Consider the following 11,414-nt stretch of genomic DNA (forward strand, 5'->3'; position numbering starts at 1 on the left):
GCAATACTGGCAAAATTTGAACGGGCCGCGGGGTGGCTATAGGGCATAATTGTGGATCCGATTCTTTCGTAGGATCATAAAATATTGTATGGAGGTCACAAAGACCGAATTTCTGATCCGATTCAGTGGTTCGACCCATACTCAGTTTTTTCTCCGGATCGGTGAACATACCCCTTTGGCAATACTGGCAAAATTTCGAATGGGCCGCGGTGTGGCTATAGGGCATAATTATGGATCCGATTCTTTCGTAGGATCTTAAAATATTGTATGGAGGTCACCAAGACCGAAAATCTGATCCGATTCAGTGGTTCGACCCATACTCAGTTTTTTCTCCGGATCGGTGAACATACCCCTTTGGCAATACTGGCAAAATTTCGAACGGGCCGCGGGATGGTTATAGGACATAATTGTGGATCCGATTCTTTCGTAAGATCATAAAATATTGTATGGAGGTCACCAAGACAGAATTTCTGATCCGATTCAGTGGTTCGACCCATACTCAGTTTTTTCTCCGGATCAGTGAACATACCCCTTTGGCAATACTGGCAAAATTTCGAACGGGCCGCGGGGTGGCTATAGGGCATAATAGTGGATCCGATTCTTTCGTAGGATCATAAAATTTTGTATGGAGGTCACCAAGATCGAATTTCTGATCCGATTCAGTGGTTCGAACCATACTCAGTTTTTTCTCCTGATCGGTGAACATACCCTTTGGCAATACTGGCAAAATTTCGAACGGGCCGCGGGGTGGCTATAGGGCATAATTGTGGATCCGATTCTTTCGTAGGACCATAAAATATTGTATGGAGGTCACCAAGACCGAATTTCTGATCTGATTCAGTGGTTCGACCCATACTCAGTTTTTTCTCCGAATCAGTAAACATACGCTTTTGGCAATACTGGCAAAATTTCGAACGGCCCGCGGTGTGGCTATAGGGCATAATTATGGATACGATTCTTTCGTAGGATCTTAAAATATTGTATGGAGGTCATCAAGATCGAAAATCTGATCTGATTCAATGGTTCGACCCATTGTCATTTTTTTCTCCTGATCGGTGAACATACCCCTTTAGCAATACTGGCAAAATTTGAACGGGCCGCGGGGTGGCTATAGGGCATAATTGTGGATCCGATTCTTTCGTAGGATCATAAAATATTGTATGGAGGTCACAAAGACCGAATTTCTGATCCGATTCAGTGGTTCGACCCATACTCAGTTTTTTCTCCGGATCGGTGAACATACCCCTTTGGCAATACTGGCAAAATTTCGAAGGGCCGCGGTGTGGCTATAGGGCATAATTATGGATCCGATTCTTTCGTAGGATCTTAAAATATTGTATGGAGGTCACCAAGACCGAAAATCTGATCCGATTCAGTGGTTCGACCCATACTCAGTTTTTTCTCCGGATCGGTGAACATACCCCTTTGGCAATACTGGCAAAATTTCGAACGGGCCGCGGGGTGGTTATAGGACATAATTGTGGATCCGATTCTTTCGTAAGATCATAAAATATTGTATGGAGGTCACCAAGACAGAATTTCTGATCCGATTCAGTGGTTCGACCCATACTCAGTTTTTTCTCCGGATCAGTGAACATACCCCTTTGGCAATACTGGCAAAATTTCGAACGGGCCGCGGGGTGGCTATAGGGCATAATAGTGGATCCGATTCTTTCGTAGGATCATAAAATTTTGTATGGAGGTCACCAAGATCGAATTTCTGATCCGATTCAGTGGTTCGAACCATACTCAGTTTTTTCTCCTGATCGGTGAACATACCCTTTGGCAATACTGGCAAAATTTCGAACGGGCCGCGGGGTGGCTATAGGGCATAATTGTGGATCCGATTCTTTCGTAGGATCATAAAATATTGTATGGAGGTCACCAAGACCGAATTTCTGATCTGATTCAGTGGTTCGACCCATACTCAGTTTTTTCTCCGAATCAGTAAACATACGCTTTTGGCAATACTGGCAAAATTTCGAACGGCCCGCGGTGTGGATATAGGGCATAATTATGGATACGATTCTTTCGTAGGATCTTAAAATATTGTATGGAGGTCATCAAGATCGAAAATCTGATCCGATTCAGTGGTTCGACCAATACTCAGTTTTTTTTCCGGATCAGTGAACATACCCCTTTGGCAATACTGGCAAAATTTTGAACGGGCCGCGGGGTGGCTATAGGGCATAATTGTGGATCCGATTCTTTCGTAGGATTATAAATATTGTTTGGAGGTCACCAAGACCGAATTTCTGATCCGATTCAGTGGTTCGACTCATACTCAGTTTTTTCTTCAGATCAGTGAACATACCCCTTTGGCAATACTGGCAAAATTTCGAACGGGCCGCGCGGTGGCTATAGGGCATAATTGTGGATCCGATTCTTTCTTAGGATCATAAAATATTGTATAGAGGTCACCAAGATCTAATTTCTGATCCGATTCAGTGGTTCGACCCATACTCAGTTTTTTCTCCGGATCAGTGAACATACCCCTTTGGCAATACTGGCAAAATTTCGAACGGCCCGCGGTGTGGCTATAGGGTATAATTATGGATACAATTCTTTCGTAGGATCTTAAAATATTGTATGGAGGTCATCAAGATCGAAAATCTGATCTGATTCAATGGTTCGACCCATAGTCATTTTTTTCTCCTGATCGGTGAACATATCTCTTTGGCAATACTGGCAAAATTTCGAACGGGCTGCTGGGTGGCTATAGGGCATAATTGTGGATCCGATTCTTTCGTAGGATCATAAAATATTGTATGGAGGTCACCAAGATCGAATTTCTGATCCGATTCAGTGATTCGACCCATTCTCAGTTTTTTCTCCGGATCAGTGAACATACCCCTTTGGCAATACTGGCAAAATTTCAAACGGCCCGCGGTGTGGCTATAGGGCATAATTATGGATACGATTCTTTCGTAGGATCTTAAAATATTGTATGGAGGTCATCAAGATCGAAAATCTGATCCGATTCAGTGGTTCGACCCATACTCAGTTTTTTCTCCGGATCGGTGAACATACCCCTTTGGCAATACTGGCAAAATTTCGAACGGGCCGCGGGGTGGCTATAGGGCATAATTGTGGATCCGATTCTTTCGTAGGATTATAATTATTTTTTGGAGGTCACCAAGACCGAATTTCTGATCCGATTCAGTGGTTCGACTCATACTCAGTTTTTTCTTCAGATCAGTGAACATACCCCTTTGGCAATACTGGCAAAATTTCGAACGGGCCGCGGGGTGGCTATAGGGCATAATTGTGAATCCGATTCTTTCGTAGGATCATAAAATATTGTATGGAGGTCACCAAGATCGAATTTCTGATCCGATTCAATGGTTCGACCCATAATCAGTTTTTTCTCCGGATCAGTGAACATACCCCTTTGGCAATACTGGCAAAATTTCGAACGGCCCGTGGTGTGGCTATAGGGTATAATTATGGATACAATTCTTTCGTAGGATCTTAAAATATTGTATGGAGGTCATCAAGATCGAAAATCTGATCTGATTCAATGGTTCGACCCACAGTCATTTTTTTCTCCTGATCGGTGAACATACCCCTTTGGCAATACTGGAAAAATTTCGAACGGGCCGCGGGGTGGCTATTGGGCATAATTGTGGATCCGATTCTTTCGTATGATCATAAAATATTGTATGGAGGTCACCAAGGCCGAATTTCTGATCCGATTCAGTGGTTCGACCCATACTCAGTTTTTTCTCCGGATCAGTGAACATACCCCTTTCGCAATACTGGCAAAATTTCGAACGGCCCGCGGTGTGGCTATAGGGCATAATTATGGATACGATTCTTTCGTAGGATCTTAAAATATTGTATGGAGGTCATCAAGATCGAAAATCTGATCCGATTCAGTGGTTCGACCCATACTCAGTTTTTTCTCCGGATCGGTGAACATACCCCTTTGGCAATTCTGGCAAAATTTCGAACGGGCCGCGGGGTGGCTATAGGGCATAATTGTGGATTCGATTCTTTCGTAGGATCATAAAATATTGTATGGAGGTCACCAAGACCGAATTTCTGATCCGATTCAGTGGTTCGACCCATACTCAGTTTTTTCTCCGGATCAGTGAACATACCCCTATGGCAATACTGGCAAAATTTCGAACGGCCCGCGGTGTGGCTATAGGGTATAATTATGGATACAATTCTTTCGTAGGATCTTAAAATATTGTATGGAGGTCATCAAGATCAAAAATCTGATCTGATTCAATGGTTCGACCCATAGTCATTTTTTTCTCCTGATCGGTGAACATATCCTTTTGGCAATACTGGCAAAAATTCGAACGGGCCGCGGGGTGGCTATAGAGCATAATTGTGGATCCGATTCTTTCGTAGGATCATAAAATATTGTATGGAGGTCACCAAGACCGAATTTCTGATCCGATTCAGTGGTTCGACCCATACTCAGTTTTTTCTCCGGATCAGTGAACATACCCCTATGGCAATACTGGCAAAATTTCGAACGGCCCGCGGTGTGGCTATAGGATATAATTATGGATACAATTCTTTCGTAGGATCTTAAAATATTGATTGGAGGTCATCAAGATCGAAAATCTGATCTTATTCAATGGTTCGACCCATAGTCATTTTTTTTTCCTGATCGGTGAACATATCCCTTTGGCAATACTGGCAAAATTTCGAACGGGCCGCGGGGTGGCTGTAGGGCATAATTGTGGATCCGAATCTTTCGTAGGATCATAAAATATTGTATGGAGGTCACCAAGACCGAATTTCTGATCCGATTCAGTGGTTCGACCCATACTCAGTTTTTTCTCCGGATCAGTGAACATACCCGTTTTGAAATACTGGCAAAATTTCGAATAGCCCGCGGTGTGGCTATTGGTTATAATTATGGATACAATTCTTTCGTAGGATCTTAAAATATTGTATGGAGGTCATCAAGATCGAAAATCTGATCTGATTCAATGGTTCGACCCATTGTCATTTTTTTCTCCTGATCGGTGAACATACCCCTTTAGCAATACTGGCAAAATTTGAACGGGCCGCGGGGTGGCTATAGGGCATAATTGTGGATCCGATTCTTTCGTAGGATCATAAAATATTGTATGGAGGTCACAAAGACCGAATTTCTGATCCGATTCAGTGGTTCGACCCATACTCAGTTTTTTCTCCGGATCGGTGAACATACCCCTTTGGCAATACTGGCAAAATTTCGAATGGGCCGCGGTGTGGCTATAGGGCATAATTATGGATCCGATTCTTTCGTAGGATCTTAAAATATTGTATGGAGGTCACCAAGACCGAAAATCTGATCCGATTCAGTGGTTCGACCCATACTCAGTTTTTTCTCCGGATCGGTGAACATACCCCTTTGGCAATACTGGCAAAATTTCGAACGGGCCGCGGGATGGTTATAGGACATAATTGTGGATCCGATTCTTTCGTAAGATCATAAAATATTGTATGGAGGTCACCAAGACAGAATTTCTGATCCGATTCAGTGGTTCGACCCATACTCAGTTTTTTCTCCGGATCAGTGAACATACCCCTTTGGCAATACTGGCAAAATTTCGAACGGGCCGCGGGGTGGCTATAGGGCATAATAGTGGATCCGATTCTTTCGTAGGATCATAAAATTTTGTATGGAGGTCACCAAGATCGAATTTCTGATCCGATTCAGTGGTTCGAACCATACTCAGTTTTTTCTCCTGATCGGTGAACATACCCTTTGGCAATACTGGCAAAATTTCGAACGGGCCGCGGGGTGGCTATAGGGCATAATTGTGGATCCGATTCTTTCGTAGGACCATAAAATATTGTATGGAGGTCACCAAGACCGAATTTCTGATCTGATTCAGTGGTTCGACCCATACTCAGTTTTTTCTCCGAATCAGTAAACATACGCTTTTGGCAATACTGGCAAAATTTCGAACGGCCCGCGGTGTGGCTATAGGGCATAATTATGGATACGATTCTTTCGTAGGATCTTAAAATATTGTATGGAGGTCATCAAGATCGAAAATCTGATCTGATTCAATGGTTCGACCCATTGTCATTTTTTTCTCCTGATCGGTGAACATACCCCTTTAGCAATACTGGCAAAATTTGAACGGGCCGCGGGGTGGCTATAGGGCATAATTGTGGATCCGATTCTTTCGTAGGATCATAAAATATTGTATGGAGGTCACAAAGACCGAATTTCTGATCCGATTCAGTGGTTCGACCCATACTCAGTTTTTTCTCCGGATCGGTGAACATACCCCTTTGGCAATACTGGCAAAATTTCGAAGGGCCGCGGTGTGGCTATAGGGCATAATTATGGATCCGATTCTTTCGTAGGATCTTAAAATATTGTATGGAGGTCACCAAGACCGAAAATCTGATCCGATTCAGTGGTTCGACCCATACTCAGTTTTTTCTCCGGATCGGTGAACATACCCCTTTGGCAATACTGGCAAAATTTCGAACGGGCCGCGGGGTGGTTATAGGACATAATTGTGGATCCGATTCTTTCGTAAGATCATAAAATATTGTATGGAGGTCACCAAGACAGAATTTCTGATCCGATTCAGTGGTTCGACCCATACTCAGTTTTTTCTCCGGATCAGTGAACATACCCCTTTGGCAATACTGGCAAAATTTCGAACGGGCCGCGGGGTGGCTATAGGGCATAATAGTGGATCCGATTCTTTCGTAGGATCATAAAATTTTGTATGGAGGTCACCAAGATCGAATTTCTGATCCGATTCAGTGGTTCGAACCATACTCAGTTTTTTCTCCTGATCGGTGAACATACCCTTTGGCAATACTGGCAAAATTTCGAACGGGCCGCGGGGTGGCTATAGGGCATAATTGTGGATCCGATTCTTTCGTAGGATCATAAAATATTGTATGGAGGTCACCAAGACCGAATTTCTGATCTGATTCAGTGGTTCGACCCATACTCAGTTTTTTCTCCGAATCAGTAAACATACGCTTTTGGCAATACTGGCAAAATTTCGAACGGCCCGCGGTGTGGATATAGGGCATAATTATGGATACGATTCTTTCGTAGGATCTTAAAATATTGTATGGAGGTCATCAAGATCGAAAATCTGATCCGATTCAGTGGTTCGACCAATACTCAGTTTTTTTTCCGGATCAGTGAACATACCCCTTTGGCAATACTGGCAAAATTTTGAACGGGCCGCGGGGTGGCTATAGGGCATAATTGTGGATCCGATTCTTTCGTAGGATTATAAATATTGTTTGGAGGTCACCAAGACCGAATTTCTGATCCGATTCAGTGGTTCGACTCATACTCAGTTTTTTCTTCAGATCAGTGAACATACCCCTTTGGCAATACTGGCAAAATTTCGAACGGGCCGCGCGGTGGCTATAGGGCATAATTGTGGATCCGATTCTTTCTTAGGATCATAAAATATTGTATAGAGGTCACCAAGATCTAATTTCTGATCCGATTCAGTGGTTCGACCCATACTCAGTTTTTTCTCCGGATCAGTGAACATACCCCTTTGGCAATACTGGCAAAATTTCGAACGGCCCGCGGTGTGGCTATAGGGTATAATTATGGATACAATTCTTTCGTAGGATCTTAAAATATTGTATGGAGGTCATCAAGATCGAAAATCTGATCTGATTCAATGGTTCGACCCATAGTCATTTTTTTCTCCTGATCGGTGAACATATCTCTTTGGCAATACTGGCAAAATTTCGAACGGGCTGCTGGGTGGCTATAGGGCATAATTGTGGATCCGATTCTTTCGTAGGATCATAAAATATTGTATGGAGGTCACCAAGATCGAATTTCTGATCCGATTCAGTGATTCGACCCATTCTCAGTTTTTTCTCCGGATCAGTGAACATACCCCTTTGGCAATACTGGCAAAATTTCAAACGGCCCGCGGTGTGGCTATAGGGCATAATTATGGATACGATTCTTTCGTAGGATCTTAAAATATTGTATGGAGGTCATCAAGATCGAAAATCTGATCCGATTCAGTGGTTCGACCCATACTCAGTTTTTTCTCCGGATCGGTGAACATACCCCTTTGGCAATACTGGCAAAATTTCGAACGGGCCGCGGGGTGGCTATAGGGCATAATTGTGGATCCGATTCTTTCGTAGGATTATAATTATTTTTTGGAGGTCACCAAGACCGAATTTCTGATCCGATTCAGTGGTTCGACTCATACTCAGTTTTTTCTTCAGATCAGTGAACATACCCCTTTGGCAATACTGGCAAAATTTCGAACGGGCCGCGGGGTGGCTATAGGGCATAATTGTGAATCCGATTCTTTCGTAGGATCATAAAATATTGTATGGAGGTCACCAAGATCGAATTTCTGATCCGATTCAATGGTTCGACCCATAATCAGTTTTTTCTCCGGATCAGTGAACATACCCCTTTGGCAATACTGGCAAAATTTCGAACGGCCCGTGGTGTGGCTATAGGGTATAATTATGGATACAATTCTTTCGTAGGATCTTAAAATATTGTATGGAGGTCATCAAGATCGAAAATCTGATCTGATTCAATGGTTCGACCCACAGTCATTTTTTTCTCCTGATCGGTGAACATACCCCTTTGGCAATACTGGAAAAATTTCGAACGGGCCGCGGGGTGGCTATTGGGCATAATTGTGGATCCGATTCTTTCGTATGATCATAAAATATTGTATGGAGGTCACCAAGGCCGAATTTCTGATCCGATTCAGTGGTTCGACCCATACTCAGTTTTTTCTCCGGATCAGTGAACATACCCCTTTCGCAATACTGGCAAAATTTCGAACGGCCCGCGGTGTGGCTATAGGGCATAATTATGGATACGATTCTTTCGTAGGATCTTAAAATATTGTATGGAGGTCATCAAGATCGAAAATCTGATCCGATTCAGTGGTTCGACCCATACTCAGTTTTTTCTCCGGATCGGTGAACATACCCCTTTGGCAATTCTGGCAAAATTTCGAACGGGCCGCGGGGTGGCTATAGGGCATAATTGTGGATCCGATTCTTTCTAAGGATTATAAATATTGTTTGGAGGTCACCAAGACCGAATTTCTGATCCGATTCAGTGGTTCGACTCATACTCAGTTTTTTCTTCAGATCAGTGAACATACCCCTTTGGCAATACGGGCAAAATTTCGAACGGGCCGCGGGGTGGCAATAGGGCATAATTGTGGATCCAATTCTTTCGTAGGATCATAATATATTGTATGGAGGTCACCAAGATCGAATTTCTGATCCGATTCAGTGGTTCGACCCATACTCAGTTTTTTCTCCGGATCAGTGAACATACCCCTTTGGCAATACTGGCAAAATTTCGAACGGCCCGCGGTGTGGCTATAGGTTATAATTATGGATACGATTCTTTCGTAGGATCTTAAAATATTGTATGGAGGTCATCAAGATCGAAAATCTGATCTGATTCAATGGTTCGACCCATAGTCATTTTTTTCTCCTGATCGGTGAACATACCCATTTGGCAATACTGGCAAAATTTCGAACGGGCCGCGGGGTGGCTGTAGGGCATAATTGTGGATCCGATTCTTTCGTAGGATCATAAAATATTGTATGGAGGTCACCAAGACCGAATTTCTGATCCGATTCAATGGTTCGACCCATACTCAGTTTTTTCTCCGGATCAGTGAACATACCCCTTTGGCAATACTGGCAAAATTTCGAACGGCCCGCGGTGTGGCTATAGTGCATAATTATGGATACGATTCTTTCGTAGGATCTTAAAATATTGTATGGAGGTCATCAAGATCGAAAATCTGATCCGATTCAGTGGTTCGACCCATACTCAGTTTTTTCTCCGGATCGGTGAACATACCCCTTTGGCAATTCTGGCAAAATTTCGAACGGGCCGCAGGGTGGCTATAGGGCATAATTGTGGATCCGATTCTTTCTTAGGATTATAAATATTGTTTGGAGGTCACCATGACCGAATTTCTGATCTGATTCAGTGGTTCGACTCATACTCAGTTTTTTCTTCAGATCAGTGAACATACCCCTTTGGCAATACTGGCAAAATTTCGAACGGGCCGCGGGATGGCAATAGGGCATAATTGTGGATCCGATTCTTTTGTAGGATCATAAAATATTGTATGGAGGTCACCAAGATCGAATTTCTGATCCGATTCAGTGGTTCGACCCATACTCAGTGTTTTCTCCGGATCAGTGAACATACCCCTTTGGCAATACTGGCAAAATTTCGAAAGGCCCGCGGTGTGGCTATAGGGTATAATTATGGATACGATTCTTTCGTAGGATCTTAAAATATTGTATGGAGGTCATCAAGATCGAAAATCTGATCTGATTCAATGGTTCGACCCATAGTCATTTTTTTCTCCTGATCGGTGAACATACCCATTTGGCAATACTGGCAAAATTTCGAACGGAACTGAACTAAGAGCGCTTTCTTATCATAAAAGAGAATACTGTAAAGAAAAAAGAAAAGAATTGGCCCCAATACATCTTGTATGCATACTATATAGTGTCATTGTATGCATACTATATAGTGTCATAAGAATGAAAGATTCTATATGATATGTCCATTGTGAATTGATCTTAAAAAATACCTCATTACTGCTCAAAGGAGAAGTAATAGGTAGGGATGACAGGATTTGAACCCGTGACATTTTGTACCCAAAACAAACGCGCTACCAAGCTGCGCTACATCCCTTCCGTTGGTCTACAGTGTCATTGTAGAGAATTCCTGTCTTGTTTTCCACATCGTTATCTCCTCTATTAAAACCTAGAATTTTTCTTTTCATTTCGTATTTTTGGTCTCATTTAACATATAATAATAGCAAAGACTTCTATCTATATGAAATATGGAACGGAACCCGAAGGAAAAATAACTGAGTCTTTTTGGGGAATATTGGAGAAGAAAAGGACGTTTTTTCTGTATTTAACAAAAAGTAAATCTTTTTTACTAGATAATTGTACATTTAAATATGTATTATCTTATTGATTACAATAAAATGAAAAAATAAAGGAGGTTTTTCAATGCGAGATCTAAAAACATATCTTTCCGTGGCACCGGTACTAAGTACTCTATGGTTCGGTTCTTTGGCTGGTTTATTGATAGAGATTAATCGTTTTTTCCCGGATGCGTTGACGTTCCCATTCTAGTTATTGGCGCGGGACGGAATAAAGAATATTAGAGATACAATTAAATATCAGCCCCCTCTTTTCTCTTTTTTCCCTTTTTTAGAAGAAGGGAGGAAAGAGAAAGAATAAAAGTGCATTCAACAGCTGTGAGACTCGGGTTCTGGTTGGAATGAAATGAATATTTCATTCTATGGAAGTCGAATACAAATAGTGGTTCTAGGGAAAGAGTATTATACAAGATACTTATATAAAATATAAAATGCTGTACTGTGATTTGAAAGTTTAGAAATCTTTCTATCTTATTTCCG

General features: G+C 42.3%; 1 non-coding gene across 1 annotated transcript; it reads right to left on the reverse strand.

Moving 5' to 3' along the window:
- Positions 1–10,601: 10,601 nt before the first annotated feature.
- Positions 10,602–10,675, reverse strand: TRNAP-UGG (transfer RNA proline (anticodon UGG)). Its single transcript has one exon. It is a non-coding gene; the product is annotated as a tRNA-Pro (tRNA).
- Positions 10,676–11,414: the final 739 nt, after the last annotated feature.

This window comes from Bidens hawaiensis, unplaced genomic scaffold (genome assembly GCF_021521415.1).
Source record: "Bidens hawaiensis isolate Kalapana, Puna unplaced genomic scaffold, B.hawaiensis_p1.1 tig00005770_1, whole genome shotgun sequence".
NCBI lineage: Eukaryota > Viridiplantae > Streptophyta > Magnoliopsida > Asterales > Asteraceae > Bidens > Bidens hawaiensis.